This window comes from Phyllobates terribilis, unplaced genomic scaffold (genome assembly GCF_046119375.1).
Source record: "Phyllobates terribilis strain yellow unplaced genomic scaffold, ASM4611937v1 Scaffold_213__1_contigs__length_3403324, whole genome shotgun sequence".
Taxonomy (NCBI): Eukaryota; Metazoa; Chordata; class Amphibia; order Anura; family Dendrobatidae; genus Phyllobates; species Phyllobates terribilis.
This window is the reverse complement of record NW_027362973.1, coordinates 1,733,959-1,751,793: the sequence shown is the minus strand read 5'-3', so window position 1 is coordinate 1,751,793 and position 17,835 is coordinate 1,733,959. Positions and strand designations below refer to the sequence as shown.

At 44.1% G+C, this 17,835-nt stretch overlaps 10 non-coding genes across 10 annotated transcripts; all 10 read left to right on the top strand.

The window, feature by feature from the left end:
* Positions 1 to 325: 325 nt before the first annotated feature.
* Positions 326 to 516, top strand: LOC141214033 (U2 spliceosomal RNA). The gene has a single exon (XR_012283364.1). It is a non-coding gene; the product is annotated as a U2 spliceosomal RNA (small nuclear RNA).
* A 1,115-nt stretch (positions 517 to 1,631) lies between these two features.
* On the top strand, positions 1,632 to 1,822 carry LOC141214013 (U2 spliceosomal RNA). The gene has a single exon (XR_012283344.1). It is a non-coding gene; the product is annotated as a U2 spliceosomal RNA (small nuclear RNA).
* Positions 1,823 to 2,937: 1,115 nt separating this feature from the next.
* LOC141213919 (U2 spliceosomal RNA) lies at positions 2,938 to 3,128 on the top strand. The gene has a single exon (XR_012283252.1). It is a non-coding gene; the product is annotated as a U2 spliceosomal RNA (small nuclear RNA).
* Positions 3,129 to 4,243: 1,115 nt separating this feature from the next.
* On the top strand, positions 4,244 to 4,434 carry LOC141213918 (U2 spliceosomal RNA). The gene has a single exon (XR_012283251.1). It is a non-coding gene; the product is annotated as a U2 spliceosomal RNA (small nuclear RNA).
* Positions 4,435 to 5,549: 1,115 nt separating this feature from the next.
* LOC141213917 (U2 spliceosomal RNA) lies at positions 5,550 to 5,740 on the top strand. Its single transcript, XR_012283250.1, has one exon. It is a non-coding gene; the product is annotated as a U2 spliceosomal RNA (small nuclear RNA).
* A 1,115-nt stretch (positions 5,741 to 6,855) lies between these two features.
* On the top strand, positions 6,856 to 7,046 carry LOC141213916 (U2 spliceosomal RNA). The gene has a single exon (XR_012283249.1). It is a non-coding gene; the product is annotated as a U2 spliceosomal RNA (small nuclear RNA).
* A 1,115-nt stretch (positions 7,047 to 8,161) lies between these two features.
* LOC141213915 (U2 spliceosomal RNA) lies at positions 8,162 to 8,352 on the top strand. The gene has a single exon (XR_012283248.1). It is a non-coding gene; the product is annotated as a U2 spliceosomal RNA (small nuclear RNA).
* Positions 8,353 to 9,467: 1,115 nt separating this feature from the next.
* Positions 9,468 to 9,658, top strand: LOC141213913 (U2 spliceosomal RNA). Its single transcript, XR_012283246.1, has one exon. It is a non-coding gene; the product is annotated as a U2 spliceosomal RNA (small nuclear RNA).
* Positions 9,659 to 10,773: 1,115 nt separating this feature from the next.
* On the top strand, positions 10,774 to 10,964 carry LOC141213912 (U2 spliceosomal RNA). The gene has a single exon (XR_012283245.1). It is a non-coding gene; the product is annotated as a U2 spliceosomal RNA (small nuclear RNA).
* Positions 10,965 to 12,073: 1,109 nt separating this feature from the next.
* On the top strand, positions 12,074 to 12,264 carry LOC141213911 (U2 spliceosomal RNA). Its single transcript, XR_012283244.1, has one exon. It is a non-coding gene; the product is annotated as a U2 spliceosomal RNA (small nuclear RNA).
* Positions 12,265 to 17,835: the final 5,571 nt, after the last annotated feature.

Genomic DNA, 17,835 nt, shown 5'->3' with positions numbered 1-17,835 from the left:
GGAGAGGTATGTAATCAGGAGCCCTCCTGCTAAGGGTAGACAGCTGCTCGTTCCACCCCACCCCCCGCCTTAATTGGTTCTCCTCCCTTCCAACGGTGTTGAGGCGGGTGGGAACAGCAGGGGGTGAAGGTGCTGTGTTTAAAGAGGTGGAGTTATGCAGATCTAAAACGCGTGGATTGCAGCAGCAGCAAGCCGAAAAGTGCAGGCATGTAAGGGATCTAGAGGTTGACAACATGTCTTCTTAACGGGAGTCCAGGAGCTCATCTCCACAAATGGACTTTTCAGGATCCTTGGGTGGCTCCGTAGTTTGAAACCAATTCTGGTTATCGCTTCTCGGCCTTTTGGCTAAGAACAAGTGTAGTATCTGTTCTTATCAGTTTAATATCTGATACGTCCCCTATCTGGGGACCATATATTAAATGGATTTTTAGAACAGGGAGATGGAAAAAGAGCTTGCTCTGTCCACTCCACGCATTGACCTGGTATTGCAGTATCTCCAGGACCGGTGCACCCCTTCTTTAATGCAGTTTCTAAAATCAGAAAGAATTGAATTCAATGTTTTTTGTTCATTTTGCTTGTTTGTCGGATTTTGGGATGGACTCTTTGGCTTTGCTTTTCTTCTCCTCATTGGATTTTTCATGTTCAAAGTTGCAGAAGCCAGATTACAAGCTCATTTTGGTTCAACTTCAGCAACTGTGCATTGCATTGCCATGTAATGTGATGCAATGCTATCTTTCTAGCTCTCCCTTTTTACTTCCTTTTGGATAAACAGACATATTAGGCAAGCATTTTGGAGCTTTCACCTAAATAACTACAGGTGGTGAGATAAGCTGCACAATATAATTGACCTTTCAGTATATTGTTGCACACACACCATCTATTTAGCAAATGCCCTTGTTATCAACAGCAGCCTTTTAAATTCACCTGAGCTAACAGGTATGTGCGCTGGTTACTCTGCTGCGCTTAAAATTTCTTTTTTGGTTTGCTACAATGCCTTTTCTGAAACGTTGTCTCCCTCTGCTGGAACACTGACTTCTTTCATTTAATGCCTGCAGACTATAAAAGAGAACCCAACCCAAAAAGTTTGGTTGATTAGTCTGTGGCATTCTGTTAAACTGTTGCTTATGGCGGTCTCTGTGAGCTTCTCAGCGACATTCAGCCAGCCAGGTATCCTGCCTGCAGTAGATGGAATGTGGCAATGGAACGCTGGCTGCGCGTGTCATAATAGGCTCTGAGCCTTTATATACCTGTGCACAGCAGCAGCCACCTTCAGTCTGCTGCTGGACAGCCAGCAGCAGCAGCAGCAGGAGAGGTATGTAATCAGGAGCCCTCCTGCTAAGGGTAGACAGCTGCTCGTTCCACCCCACCCCCCGCCTTAATTGGTTCTCCTCCCTTCCAACGGTGTTGAGGCGGGTGGGAACAGCAGGGGGTGAAGGTGCTGTGTTTAAAGAGGTGGAGTTATGCAGATCTAAAACGCGTGGATTGCAGCAGCAGCAAGCCGAAAAGTGCAGGCATGTAAGGGATCTAGAGGTTGACAACATGTCTTCTTAACGGGAGTCCAGGAGCTCATCTCCACAAATGGACTTTTCAGGATCCTTGGGTGGCTCCGTAGTTTGAAACCAATTCTGGTTATCGCTTCTCGGCCTTTTGGCTAAGATCAAGTGTAGTATCTGTTCTTATCAGTTTAATATCTGATACGTCCCCTATCTGGGGACCATATATTAAATGGAATTTTAGAACAGGGAGATGGAAAAAGAGCTTGCTCTGTCCACTCCACGCATTGACCTGGTATTGCAGTATCTCCAGGACCGGTGCACCCCTTCTTTAATGCAGTTTCTAAAATCAGAAAGAATTGAATTCAATGTTTTTTGTTCATTTTGCTTGTTTGTCGGATTTTGGGATGGACTCTTTGGCTTTGCTTTTCTTCTCCTCATTGGATTTTTCATGTTCAAAGTTGCAGAAGCCAGATTACAAGCTCATTTTGGTTCAACTTCAGCAACTGTGCATTGCATTGCCATGTAATGTGATGCAATGCTATCTTTCTAGCTCTCCCTTTTTACTTCCTTTTGGATAAACAGACATATTAGGCAAGCATTTTGGAGCTTTCACCTAAATAACTACAGGTGGTGAGATAAGCTGCACAATATAATTGACCTTTCAGTATATTGTTGCACACACACCATCTATTTAGCACATGCCCTTGTTATCAACAGCAGCCTTTTAAACTCACCTGAGCTAACAGGTATGTGCGCTGGTTACTCTGCTGCGCTTAAAATTTCTTTTTTGGTTTGCTACAATGCCTTTTCTGAAACGTTGTCTCCCTCTGCTGGAACACTGACTTCTTTCATTTAATGCCTGCAGACTATAAAAGAGAACCCAACCCAAAAAGTTTGGTTGATTAGTCTGTGGCATTCTGTTAAACTGTTGCTTATGGCGGTCTCTGTGAGCTTCTCAGCGACATTCAGCCAGCCAGGTATCCTGCCTGCAGTAGATGGAATGTGGCAATGGAACGCTGGCTGCGCGTGTCATAATAGGCTCTGATCCTTTATATACCTGTGCACAGCAGCAGCCACCTTCAGTCTGCTGCTGGACAGCCAGCAGCAGCAGCAGCAGGAGAGGTATGTAATCAGGAGCCCTCCTGCTAAGGGTAGACAGCTGCTCGTTCCACCCCACCCCCCGCCTTAATTGGTTCTCCTCCCTTCCAACGGTGTTGAGGCGGGTGGGAACAGCAGGGGGTGAAGGTGCTGTGTTTAAAGAGGTGGAGTTATGCAGATCTAAAACGCGTGGATTGCAGCAGCAGCAAGCCGAAAAGTGCAGGCATGTAAGGGATCTAGAGGTTGACAACATGTCTTCTTAATGGGAGTCCAGGAGCTCATCTCCACAAATGGACTTTTCAGGATCCTTGGGTGGCTCCGTAGTTTGAAACCAATTCTGGTTATCGCTTCTCGGCCTTTTGGCTAAGATCAAGTGTAGTATCTGTTCTTATCAGTTTAATATCTGATACGTCCCCTATCTGGGGACCATATATTAAATGGATTTTTAGAACAGGGAGATGGAAAAAGAGCTTGCTCTGTCCACTCCACGCATTGACCTGGTATTGCAGTATCTCCAGGACCGGTGCACCCCTTCTTTAATGCAGTTTCTAAAATCAGAAAGAATTGAATTCAATGTTTTTTGTTCATTTTGCTTGTTTGTCGGATTTTGGGATGGACTCTTTGGCTTTGCTTTTCTTCTCCTCATTGGATTTTTCATGTTCAAAGTTGCAGAAGCCAGATTACAAGCTCATTTTGGTTCAACTTCAGCAACTGTGCATTGCATTGCCATGTAATGTGATGCAATGCTATCTTTCTAGCTCTCCCTTTTTACTTCCTTTTGGATAAACAGACATATTAGGCAAGCATTTTGGAGCTTTCACCTAAATAACTACAGGTGGTGAGATAAGCTGCACAATATAATTGACCTTTCAGTATATTGTTGCACACACACCATCTATTTAGCAAATGCCCTTGTTATCAACAGCAGCCTTTTAAACTCACCTGAGCTAACAGGTATGTGCGCTGGTTACTCTGCTGCGCTTAAAATTTCTTTTTTGGTTTGCTACAATGCCTTTTCTGAAACGTTGTCTCCCTCTGCTGGAACACTGACTTCTTTCATTTAATGCCTGCAGACTATAAAAGAGAACCCAACCCAAAAAGTTTGGTTGATTAGTCTGTGGCATTCTGTTAAACTGTTGCTTATGGCGGTCTCTGTGAGCTTCTCAGCGACATTCAGCCAGCCAGGTATCCTGCCTGCAGTAGATGGAATGTGGCAATGGAACGCTGGCTGCGCGTGTCATAATAGGCTCTGAGCCTTTATATACCTGTGCACAGCAGCAGCCACCTTCAGTCTGCTGCTGGACAGCCAGCAGCAGCAGCAGCAGGAGAGGTATGTAATCAGGAGCCCTCCTGCTAAGGGTAGACAGCTGCTCGTTCCACCCCACCCCCCGCCTTAATTGGTTCTCCTCCCTTCCAACGGTGTTGAGGCGGGTGGGAACAGCAGGGGGTGAAGGTGCTGTGTTTAAAGAGGTGGAGTTATGCAGATCTAAAACGCGTGGATTGCAGCAGCAGCAAGCCGAAAAGTGCAGGCATGTAAGGGATCTAGAGGTTGACAACATGTCTTCTTAACGGGAGTCCAGGAGCTCATCTCCACAAATGGACTTTTCAGGATCCTTGGGTGGCTCCGTAGTTTGAAACCAATTCTGGTTATCGCTTCTCGGCCTTTTGGCTAAGATCAAGTGTAGTATCTGTTCTTATCAGTTTAATATCTGATACGTCCCCTATCTGGGGACCATATATTAAATGGATTTTTAGAACAGGGAGATGGAAAAAGAGCTTGCTCTGTCCACTCCACGCATTGACCTGGTATTGCAGTATCTCCAGGACCGGTGCACCCCTTCTTTAATGCAGTTTCTAAAATCAGAAAGAATTGAATTCAATGTTTTTTGTTCATTTTGCTTGTTTGTCGGATTTTGGGATGGACTCTTTGGCTTTGCTTTTCTTCTCCTCATTGGATTTTTCATGTTCAAAGTTGCAGAAGCCAGATTACAAGCTCATTTTGGTTCAACTTCAGCAACTGTGCATTGCATTGCCATGTAATGTGATGCAATGCTATCTTTCTAGCTCTCCCTTTTTACTTCCTTTTGGATAAACAGACATATTAGGCAAGCATTTTGGAGCTTTCACCTAAATAACTACAGGTGGTGAGATAAGCTGCACAATATAATTGACCTTTCAGTATATTGTTGCACACACACCATCTATTTAGCAAATGCCCTTGTTATCAACAGCAGCCTTTTAAACTCACCTGAGCTAACAGGTATGTGCGCTGGTTACTCTGCTGCGCTTAAAATTTCTTTTTTGGTTTGCTACAATGCCTTTTCTGAAACGTTGTCTCCTTCTGCTGGAACACTGACTTCTTTCATTTAATGCCTGCAGACTATAAAAGAGAACCCAACCCAAAAAGTTTGGTTGATTAGTCTGTGGCATTCTGTTAAACTGTTGCTTATGGCGGTCTCTGTGAGCTTCTCAGCGACATTCAGCCAGCCAGGTATCCTGCCTGCAGTAGATGGAATGTGGCAATGGAACGCTGGCTGCGCGTGTCATAATAGGCTCTGAGCCTTTATATACCTGTGCACAGCAGCAGCCACCTTCAGTCTGCTGCTGGACAGCCAGCAGCAGCAGCAGCAGGAGAGGTATGTAATCAGGAGCCCTCCTGCTAAGGGTAGACAGCTGCTCGTTCCACCCCACCCCCCGCCTTAATTGGTTCTCCTCCCTTCCAACGGTGTTGAGGCGGGTGGGAACAGCAGGGGGTGAAGGTGCTGTGTTTAAAGAGGTGGAGTTATGCAGATCTAAAACGCGTGGATTGCAGCAGCAGCAAGCCGAAAAGTGCAGGCATGTAAGGGATCTAGAGGTTGACAACATGTCTTCTTAACGGGAGTCCAGGAGCTCATCTCCACAAATGGACTTTTCAGGATCCTTGGGTGGCTCCGTAGTTTGAAACCAATTCTGGTTATCGCTTCTCGGCCTTTTGGCTAAGATCAAGTGTAGTATCTGTTCTTATCAGTTTAATATCTGATACGTCCCCTATCTGGGGACCATATATTAAATGGATTTTTAGAACAGGGAGATGGAAAAAGAGCTTGCTCTGTCCACTCCACGCATTGACCTGGTATTGCAGTATCTCCAGGACCGGTGCACCCCTTCTTTAATGCAGTTTCTAAAATCAGAAAGAATTGAATTCAATGTTTTTTGTTCATTTTGCTTGTTTGTCGGATTTTGGGATGGACTCTTTGGCTTTGCTTTTCTTCTCCTCATTGGATTTTTCATGTTCAAAGTTGCAGAAGCCAGATTACAAGCTCATTTTGGTTCAACTTCAGCAACTGTGCATTGCATTGCCATGTAATGTGATGCAATGCTATCTTTCTAGCTCTCCCTTTTTACTTCCTTTTGGATAAACAGACATATTAGGCAAGCATTTTGGAGCTTTCACCTAAATAACTACAGGTGGTGAGATAAGCTGCACAATATAATTGACCTTTCAGTATATTGTTGCACACACACCATCTATTTAGCAAATGCCCTTGTTATCAACAGCAGCCTTTTAAACTCACCTGAGCTAACAGGTATGTGCGCTGGTTACTCTGCTGCGCTTAAAATTTCTTTTTTGGTTTGCTACAATGCCTTTTCTGAAACGTTGTCTCCCTCTGCTGGAACACTGACTTCTTTCATTTAATGCCTGCAGACTATAAAAGAGAACCCAACCCAAAAAGTTTGGTTGATTAGTCTGTGGCATTCTGTTAAACTGTTGCTTATGGCGGTCTCTGTGAGCTTCTCAGCGACATTCAGCCAGCCAGGTATCCTGCCTGCAGTAGATGGAATGTGGCAATGGAACGCTGGCTGCGCGTGTCATAATAGGCTCTGAGCCTTTATATACCTGTGCACAGCAGCAGCCACCTTCAGTCTGCTGCTGGACAGCCAGCAGCAGCAGCAGCAGGAGAGGTATGTAATCAGGAGCCCTCCTGCTAAGGGTAGACAGCTGCTCGTTCCACCCCACCCCCCGCCTTAATTGGTTCTCCTCCCTTCCAACGGTGTTGAGGTGGGTGGGAACAGCAGGGGGTGAAGGTGCTGTGTTTAAAGAGGTGGAGTTATGCAGATCTAAAACGCGTGGATTGCAGCAGCAGCAAGCCGAAAAGTGCAGGCATGTAAGGGATCTAGAGGTTGACAACATGTCTTCTTAACGGGAGTCCAGGAGCTCATCTCCACAAATGGACTTTTCAGGATCCTTGGGTGGCTCCGTAGTTTGAAACCAATTCTGGTTATCGCTTCTCGGCCTTTTGGCTAAGATCAAGTGTAGTATCTGTTCTTATCAGTTTAATATCTGATACGTCCCCTATCTGGGGACCATATATTAAATGGATTTTTAGAACAGGGAGATGGAAAAAGAGCTTGCTCTGTCCACTCCACGCATTGACCTGGTATTGCAGTATCTCCAGGACCGGTGCACCCCTTCTTTAATGCAGTTTCTAAAATCAGAAAGAATTGAATTCAATGTTTTTTGTTCATTTTGCTTGTTTGTCGGATTTTGGGATGGACTCTTTGGCTTTGCTTTTCTTCTCCTCATTGGATTTTTCATGTTCAAAGTTGCAGAAGCCAGATTACAAGCTCATTTTGGTTCAACTTCAGCAACTGTGCATTGCATTGCCATGTAATGTGATGCAATGCTATCTTTCTAGCTCTCCCTTTTTACTTCCTTTTGGATAAACAGACATATTAGGCAAGCATTTTGGAGCTTTCACCTAAATAACTACAGGTGGTGAGATAAGCTGCACAATATAATTGACCTTTCAGTATATTGTTGCACACACACCATCTATTTAGCAAATGCCCTTGTTATCAACAGCAGCCTTTTAAACTCACCTGAGCTAACAGGTATGTGCGCTGGTTACTCTGCTGCGCTTAAAATTTCTTTTTTGGTTTGCTACAATGCCTTTTCTGAAACGTTGTCTCCCTCTGCTGGAACACTGACTTCTTTCATTTAATGCCTGCAGACTATAAAAGAGAACCCAACCCAAAAAGTTTGGTTGATTAGTCTGTGGCATTCTGTTAAACTGTTGCTTATGGCGGTCTCTGTGAGCTTCTCAGCGACATTCAGCCAGCCAGGTATCCTGCCTGCAGTAGATGGAATGTGGCAATGGAACGCTGGCTGCGCGTGTCATAATAGGCTCTGAGCCTTTATATACCTGTGCACAGCAGCAGCCACCTTCAGTCTGCTGCTGGACAGCCAGCAGCAGCAGCAGCAGGAGAGGTATGTAATCAGGAGCCCTCCTGCTAAGGGTAGACAGCTGCTCGTTCCACCCCACCCCCCGCCTTAATTGGTTCTCCTCCCTTCCAACGGTGTTGAGGTGGGTGGGAACAGCAGGGGGTGAAGGTGCTGTGTTTAAAGAGGTGGAGTTATGCAGATCTAAAACGCGTGGATTGCAGCAGCAGCAAGCCGAAAAGTGCAGGCATGTAAGGGATCTAGAGGTTGACAACATGTCTTCTTAACGGGAGTCCAGGAGCTCATCTCCACAAATGGACTTTTCAGGATCCTTGGGTGGCTCCGTAGTTTGAAACCAATTCTGGTTATCGCTTCTCGGCCTTTTGGCTAAGATCAAGTGTAGTATCTGTTCTTATCAGTTTAATATCTGATACGTCCCCTATCTGGGGACCATATATTAAATGGATTTTTAGAACAGGGAGATGGAAAAAGAGCTTGCTCTGTCCACTCCACGCATTGACCTGGTATTGCAGTATCTCCAGGACCGGTGCACCCCTTCTTTAATGCAGTTTCTAAAATCAGAAAGAATTGAATTCAATGTTTTTTGTTCATTTTGCTTGTTTGTCGGATTTTGGGATGGACTCTTTGGCTTTGCTTTTCTTCTCCTCATTGGATTTTTCATGTTCAAAGTTGCAGAAGCCAGATTACAAGCTCATTTTGGTTCAACTTCAGCAACTGTGCATTGCATTGCCATGTAATGTGATGCAATGCTATCTTTCTAGCTCTCCCTTTTTACTTCCTTTTGGATAAACAGACATATTAGGCAAGCATTTTGGAGCTTTCACCTAAATAACTACAGGTGGTGAGATAAGCTGCACAATATAATTGACCTTTCAGTATATTGTTGCACACACACCATCTATTTAGCAAATGCCCTTGTTATCAACAGCAGCCTTTTAAACTCACCTGAGCTAACAGGTATGTGCGCTGGTTACTCTGCTGCGCTTAAAATTTCTTTTTTGGTTTGCTACAATGCCTTTTCTGAAACGTTGTCTCCCTCTGCTGGAACACTGACTTCTTTCATTTAATGCCTGCAGACTATAAAAGAGAACCCAACCCAAAAAGTTTGGTTGATTAGTCTGTGGCATTCTGTTAAACTGTTGCTTATGGCGGTCTCTGTGAGCTTCTCAGCGACATTCAGCCAGCCAGGTATCCTGCCTGCAGTAGATGGAATGTGGCAATGGAACGCTGGCTGCGCGTGTCATAATAGGCTCTGAGCCTTTATATACCTGTGCACAGCAGCAGCCACCTTCAGTCTGCTGCTGGACAGCCAGCAGCAGCAGCAGCAGGAGAGGTATGTAATCAGGAGCCCTCCTGCTAAGGGTAGACAGCTGCTCGTTCCACCCCACCCCCCGCCTTAATTGGTTCTCCTCCCTTCCAACGGTGTTGAGGCGGGTGGGAACAGCAGGGGGTGAAGGTGCTGTGTTTAAAGAGGTGGAGTTATGCAGATCTAAAACGCGTGGATTGCAGCAGCAGCAAGCCGAAAAGTGCAGGCATGTAAGGGATCTAGAGGTTGACAACATGTCTTCTTAACGGGAGTCCAGGAGCTCATCTCCACAAATGGACTTTTCAGGATCCTTGGGTGGCTCCGTAGTTTGAAACCAATTCTGGTTATCGCTTCTCGGCCTTTTGGCTAAGATCAAGTGTAGTATCTGTTCTTATCAGTTTAATATCTGATACGTCCCCTATCTGGGGACCATATATTAAATGGATTTTTAGAACAGGGAGATGGAAAAAGAGCTTGCTCTGTCCACTCCACGCATTGACCTGGTATTGCAGTATCTCCAGGACCGGTGCACCCCTTCTTTAATGCAGTTTCTAAAATCATAAAGAATTGAATTCAATGTTTTTTGTTTATTTTGCTTGTTTGTCGGATTTTGGGATGGACTCTTTGGCTTTGCTTTTCTTCTCCTCATTGGATTTTTCATGTTCAAAGTTGCAGAAGCCAGATTACAAGCTCATTTTGGTTCAACTTCAGCAACTGTGCATTGCATTGCCATGTAATGTGATGCAATGCTATCTTTCTAGCTCTCCCTTTTTACTTCCTTTTGGATAAACAGACATATTAGGCAAGCATTTTGGAGCTTTCACCTAAATAACTACAGGTGGTGAGATAAGCTGCACAATATAATTGACCTTTCAGTATATTGTTGCACACACACCATCTATTTAGCAAATGCCCTTGTTATCAACAGCAGCCTTTTAAACTCACCTGAGCTAACAGGTATGTGCGCTGGTTACTCTGCTGCGCTTAAAATTTCTTTTTTGGTTTGCTACAATGCCTTTTCTGAAACGTTGTCTCCCTCTGCTGGAACACTGACTTCTTTCATTTAATGCCTGCAGACTATAAAAGAGAACCCAACCCAAAAAGTTTGGTTGATTAGTCTGTGGCATTCTGTTAAACTGTTGCTTATGGCGGTCTCTGTGAGCTTCTCAGCGACATTCAGCCAGCCAGGTATCCTGCCTGCAGTAGATGGAATGTGGCAATGGAACGCTGGCTGCGCGTGTCATAATAGGCTCTGAGCCTTTATATACCTGTGCACAGCAGCAGCTACCTTCAGTCTGCTGCTGGACAGCCAGCAGCAGCAGCAGCAGGAGAGGTATGTAATCAGGAGCCCTCCTGCTAAGGGTAGACAGCTGCTCGTTCCACCCCACCCCCCGCCTTAATTGGTTCTCCTCCCTTCCAACGGTGTTGAGGCGGGTGGGAACAGCAGGGGGTGAAGGTGCTGTGTTTAAAGAGGTGGAGTTATGCAGATCTAAAACGCGTGGATTGCAGCAGCAGCAAGCCGAAAAGTGCAGGCATGTAAGGGATCTAGAGGTTGACAACATGTCTTCTTAACGGGAGTCCAGGAGCTCATCTCCACAAATGGACTTTTCAGGATCCTTGGGTGGCTCCGTAGTTTGAAACCAATTCTGGTTATCGCTTCTCGGCCTTTTGGCTAAGATCAAGTGTAGTATCTGTTCTTATCAGTTTAATATCTGATACGTCCCCTATCTGGGGACCATATATTAAATGGATTTTTAGAACAGGGAGATGGAAAAAGAGCTTGCTCTGTCCACTCCACGCATTGACCTGGTATTGCAGTATCTCCAGGACCGGTGCACCCCTTCTTTAATGCAGTTTCTAAAATCAGAAAGAATTGAATTCAATGTTTTTTGTTCATTTTGCTTGTTTGTCGGATTTTGGGATGGACTCTTTGGCTTTGCTTTTCTTCTCCTCATTGGATTTTTCATGTTCAAAGTTGCAGAAGCCAGATTACAAGCTCATTTTGGTTCAACTTCAGCAACTGTGCATTGCATTGCCATGTAATGTGATGCAATGCTATCTTTCTAGCTCTCCCTTTTTACTTCCTTTTGGATAAACAGACATATTAGGCAAGCATTTTGGAGCTTTCACCTAAATAACTACAGGTGGTGAGATAAGCTGCACAATATAATTGACCTTTCAGTATATTGTTGCACACACACCATCTATTTAGCAAATGCCCTTGTTATCAACAGCAGCCTTTTAAACTCACCTGAGCTAACAGGTATGTGCGCTGGTTACTCTGCTGCGCTTAAAATTTCTTTTTTGGTTTGCTACAATGCCTTTTCTGAAACGTTGTCTCCCTCTGCTGGAACACTGACTTCTTTCATTTAATGCCTGCAGACTATAAAAGAGAACCCAACCCAAAAAGTTTGGTTGATTAGTCTGTGGCATTCTGTTAAACTGTTGCTTATGGCGGTCTCTGTGAGCTTCTCAGCGACATTCAGCCAGCCAGGTATCCTGCCTGCAGTAGATGGAATGTGGCAATGGAACGCTGGCTGCGCGTGTCATAATAGGCTCTGAGCCTTTATATACCTGTGCACAGCAGCAGCCACCTTCAGTCTGCTGCTGGACAGCCAGCAGCAGCAGGAGAGGTATGTAATCAGGAGCCCTCCTGCTAAGGGTAGACAGCTGCTCGTTCCACCCCACCCCCCGCCTTAATTGGTTCTCCTCCCTTCCAACGGTGTTGAGGCGGGTGGGAACAGCAGGGGGTGAAGGTGCTGTGTTTAAAGAGGTGGAGTTATGCAGATCTAAAACGCGTGGATTGCAGCAGCAGCAAGCCGAAAAGTGCAGGCATGTAAGGGATCTAGAGGTTGACAACATGTCTTCTTAACGGGAGTCCAGGAGCTCATCTCCACAAATGGACTTTTCAGGATCCTTGGGTGGCTCCGTAGTTTGAAACCAATTCTGGTTATCGCTTCTCGGCCTTTTGGCTAAGATCAAGTGTAGTATCTGTTCTTATCAGTTTAATATCTGATACGTCCCCTATCTGGGGACCATATATTAAATGGATTTTTAGAACAGGGAGATGGAAAAAGAGCTTGCTCTGTCCACTCCACGCATTGACCTGGTATTGCAGTATCTCCAGGACCGGTGCACCCCTTCTTTAATGCAGTTTCTAAAATCAGAAAGAATTGAATTCAATGTTTTTTGTTCATTTTGCTTGTTTGTCGGATTTTGGGATGGACTCTTTGGCTTTGCTTTTCTTCTCCTCATTGGATTTTTCATGTTCAAAGTTGCAGAAGCCAGATTACAAGCTCATTTTGGTTCAACTTCAGCAACTGTGCATTGCATTGCCATGTAATGTGATGCAATGCTATCTTTCTAGCTCTCCCTTTTTACTTCCTTTTGGATAAACAGACATATTAGGCAAGCATTTTGGAGCTTTCACCTAAATAACTACAGGTGGTGAGATAAGCTGCACAATATAATTGACCTTTCAGTATATTGTTGCACACACACCATCTATTTAGCAAATGCCCTTGTTATCAACAGCAGCCTTTTAAACTCACCTGAGCTAACAGGTATGTGCGCTGGTTACTCTGCTGCGCTTAAAATTTCTTTTTTGGTTTGCTACAATGCCTTTTCTGAAACGTTGTCTCCCTCTGCTGGAACACTGACTTCTTTCATTTAATGCCTGCAGACTATAAAAGAGAACCCAACCCAAAAAGTTTGGTTGATTAGTCTGTGGCATTCTGTTAAACTGTTGCTTATGGCGGTCTCTGTGAGCTTCTCAGCGACATTCAGCCAGCCAGGTATCCTGCCTGCAGTAGATGGAATGTGGCAATGGAACGCTGGCTGCGCGTGTCATAATAGGCTCTGAGCCTTTATATACCTGTGCACAGCAGCAGCCACCTTCAGTCTGCTGCTGGACAGCCAGCAGCAGCAGGAGAGGTATGTAATCAGGAGCCCTCCTGCTAAGGGTAGACAGCTGCTCGTTCCACCCCACCCCCCGCCTTAATTGGTTCTCCTCCCTTCCAACGGTGTTGAGGCGGGTGGGAACAGCAGGGGGTGAAGGTGCTGTGTTTAAAGAGGTGGAGTTATGCAGATCTAAAACGCGTGGATTGCAGCAGCAGCAAGCCGAAAAGTGCAGGCATGTAAGGGATCTAGAGGTTGACAACATGTCTTCTTAACGGGAGTCCAGGAGCTCATCTCCACAAATGGACTTTTCAGGATCCTTGGGTGGCTCCGTAGTTTGAAACCAATTCTGGTTATCGCTTCTCGGCCTTTTGGCTACGACCAAGTGTTGTTGCTGGAAGACTCCAAAGCCTATCGCATCCTCGGCCTTGAGGCATCGACAGTTCTACTGTCTTAAGCCTCCTGCTGCTATAGGGGGTGTGCGTGCTGAAGAGAACCAAGAAGGCGATCGACTTACCTGAATATGGCGATGGCGACATCGGCTACTCTCCGTTCTGCTGGAGCTGGCGACTTGAAGATCAAGAACTCTTTCAAGATTGAAGTTGAAGAGCGAGCCCGTGACAAGTTCTCCCTGTCTTTCTTCGTGAGGAAAGTCCTGCTTGAGATCCTGCAGGTGAAAAGGGAGAACATTCTGGCACTTCAAGATGCTCCTGGACGCTTTGTGCTTACCCTGACCTCTGAAGTGGCATCTCAGAATTTTTACCATCAGATCAAGCTGAGACTTCAGGAGGAAGATCTTAAAGGACTGTGTTTTGTGACCCTCTGCCTGGCAGAAGAGAAGTCTGTGGTGGTTCATATGAGCAATCCGCATGTCTCTGAAAAGGATGTGGCTGCGTTTCTGCATAACTATTGCTCTGAGGTCCACTTCTCTCACAAAATCATGAACTCTGAGAGGTTGTGGACCGGAAAATACAAGTTCATCGTGAAGCTGAGAGAAGGTTTGGGAATTGGTGGACTCAATCATCCGCCTCAGAGCTTCCTGATTGGCAGAGAGAGAGGAAGACTCTTCTATCCAGGGATGCCTATCTTCTGCAGAAAATGTATGGACTTTGGGCATTCCTTTGAGAGCTGCAAGGAGGAGAACGCTCTTTGCAAGAAGTGCTATCAAAAAGGACATGTCACTCTGAACTGCCCAAATCAGATGATCTGTAATATCTGCCGTATCCCTGGGCACTCTTTTCGGGATTGTCCGTTGAGAAAAAAGACCTTCAGCTATGCAGATGCAGCTCGGGGGGGAGCCCCTCCGAAGCGGTCCAGTCCTGAAGAACAAACAGACAAATCCAAGGACCCTCCCGGGAACCCTTCTGGGGATCCGCCCAAGGACACTGCTGGGGACCCGCCTGGGGATAGCATTGTTCTCAAGGATTGGTCGGAGAGTCCAGATGGTCATGTGGTGGAGGAGAATCCAGCTGAGTCTGAAGTGGAGATGGGAGAGGAGTCTTCTAAGGAGGCTGGTGGTGAGGAGGAGGAGGAGGAGATTGACATTGACGTGGAGGTTTTGAGGAAAAGGAAAAAGGAGAAGTCGAGTTTGTTTAAGGGAGAGAGCGCCAGCAAAAGACCTGCTGGGCGTTTGAAAATAGTCCTCCCTAATTACTCACCTAAACCGATCATCTCAGTTCCTAAACCTGTAAACCCATCTGATCCGGTGAACATCGAGGAATTCTCAGACACGGACGTTTCTGCGGGTCCCTCTACCCCGGTCGGATTCATGTCAGATACGGACTCAAGTTCTGTTTAAATGATTTATGGCTACACTCAAAATTGCCTCACTAAATGTGAGGAGTTTAAAGGGCTCTGTCAAGAGAGCTGCTTTATTTTCTTACCTGATGACTTTAGATGCTGATATTTTTTTACTTCAAGAATGCGGCATTGACCATGACCCTAACTATAACAAACTAAGGGAAGATTGGGCGAACGGACCTTCCATCTGGTCCGGTGAAAATGGATCGCGTGCTACTGGTGTTGGCGTCCTGTTTAAAAACAAAGACTTTAAGGTTACCTCGTTCACTGAAGTTGAACCTGGACGTGCACTAGTTGTTAATGTGAGTTACTGTGGATCCGAGTTCAAGCTGATTAATGTTTATGCATCTCCGATTAAAGAGGAAAGATCCAGTTTATTAGATATCATCAAACTCTTTATACCTGGTCCTACACCAACTGTGGTTGGCGGTGACTTCAATTGTATCCGGTCTGATGAAAATAGGACATCAGGTACTAGAAGGAAAGACAAAACTGAGATGCAGTTAAAAAATCTAATCGACGATACTTGCCTGAATGATGTCTGGAGAGTAAAGAATACCTCTGAACCAGGATACACTTGGGAGAAAAATCTTCTAAAATCAAGAATTGACTTTGTTCTGACATCACAGAGTTTTAAAGTGAATAAAGTGGATCTAACAGGTAACATCTTTTCTGACCACAAAACGTTAATTACTCACTTGGAATTGCCCAGTCTAGAGAAAGGGCGAGGTGTCTGGAAGTTGAACACTCTGCTGCTGGAAGATGAAAGTATAAAAGAGGAATTTTTGAAATTTTATAAAAAACTACAGGGGAAAAAACGTTATTACAAAAGAATTCTAGAATGGTGGGAGTATGTGAAGTTTCAAATTAGACATTTTTTTCTCTTAGCTGGCAAAAGGAAGGCCAGACAGAATCAGAAATGGTTTAAAGACCTGAATACAAAACTGCAAACAGGTTACAAACTCAGAAATGCAGGGATAGATATGGAGGATGTTATTTTACAAGTCAAAGAAGACATTAAAAAAGCAATTGAACAGAAAGGCAAAGAAATAATTTTCAACGCCAAGGTAGAACATATGGAAAAAAATGAAACATGTTCCAGGTTCTTTTTCAAAAAATCTTTAGAACGCAAAGAATTAATTAAAGAACTTGATGGTGAAACAACTAAAGATGGACTGTTGGACAAAGCGCAAACTTTTTATCAAAATCTTTTTAGCGAAAAGAAAATTGACGCTGATTTTTTACCTGATGCTCTTAATTCATTGCAGAATCACCTTGAAAAGCAAGATCAAGAGTTGTTGATTGAAGATATCTGTGAAGAAGAACTGCTAAGTGCAATCAAAAGCTTTTCTAGAGGAAAAACACCGGGTACTGACGGACTACAAATTGAATTTTATCTTACTTTTTGGGAGATTTTAAAAGACGACCTGTTTGAGTTTTTTAAAGCTGTCTTTTTATGTGACAAATTGCCTGAATCTTGGAGAAGTGGTGTGGTCACCCTGCTTTTTAAAAAAGGAGATAAGACTAATCTAGAGAACTGGAGACCAATCACGTTACTCAACGTAGATTATAAAATTATGGCAAAAATCATGGTGAACAGAATGAAGAAGGTGATAGAGAAGGTCGTGCATCCTGATCAGGTATGTGGTGTGCCTGGTCGTACAATTGCAGAAAACTTGAATATTATACGGGACGCAATATGGTATCAGCAAGAGAGGAAGCAAAAGCTAGCTCTTCTGTCCCTTGATTTCCAGAAAGCGTACGACAGAGTCTCTCATAAGTACCTGTATTCTGTGTTAAAGAAAATGAAATTCCCGGATGTTTTTATTAAGCACATTGCACTTTTATATGATGGAAGTTTTAGCAGGATTTTAATTAATGGTTTTTTATCTTCAGAAGTTTTTCTAAAGTCGGGCGTCAAACAAGGATGCCCACTCTCGCCTCTGCTTTTTATCTGCACAATCGAGCCTCTACTGGCAATGTTGAGGAAAGATAAGATGGTGAAAGGTGTACCCATACCAGGTGGAAATGGACTAAGTACTAAGTCACTGGGGTACATGGATGACATCACGATCATGTGCGACTCAGAACAATCGCTGAGAAGAGCAGTAAGAACTACTGATTTTTTCTGTTTAGCATCTGCCTTCAAACTGAACTTGGAGAAGAGCGAATGTCTTGGATTCGGTGATTGGTCAGATGCGCAGATTCCTCAACTTAAAATAAGAAGTGATAAGATCAAAATTTTAGGTGTTGTGTTTACAAAGAAGAATGATGGAGAAGAAAGTTGGCAGTTGGTGAAGGAGAAAATGAAAAAGAAGATAAGTTTATGGAAACTCAGAAAATTATCAATGGAAGGTAAAAACTTGATCATTAAGTCTTTGTTGTTGCCGATAATGTTGTTTTTAAGTATGGTGTACCCTCCGAATGAGAACACAGTAAAGTTTCTCCAGAGACAAATTTTTCTTTTTCTGTGGGGATCAAAAATGGAGAAGGTTCGAAGAGAGACAATGTACAAGCAGCATAAATATGGTGGAAAGAATATCCCAAATATCAAAAAATTTTTGTACCTAAAGTTCTTTAGTTTTTGCTTCAAAATGACCAATCTAAGAACTCATTGGTCTTTCTACTTAAGATATGCAGCTGGAGATATCTTTAGGAAAAGAAAGTGGATAACATTGCCCCAAAATTCTCCTGTCCTAATTACACCACCAAAACAATATGTCTTACTAGAAAAAACAATTAGACTTTATAACTTACCTGAAATAGATGTGGAGATGCTGTCAAATTCAAGAAGACTGGCTCTAGAGACAAAGAGAAAAGAAACGATGACAGCAGTGGCAAACTTTACATACACTAAAAGTGGAAGAATTTGGAGAATGACTTATGCACCTTATCTAACAAATGAATATAAAGACTTAGCATGGGCAATAGTGCAAGAATGTGTTCCTGTTAGATTTTTTCAACACAGAAGGGGATTGTGCAATACTGCAAGATGCCCTAGAACAGGCTGTGTTAGA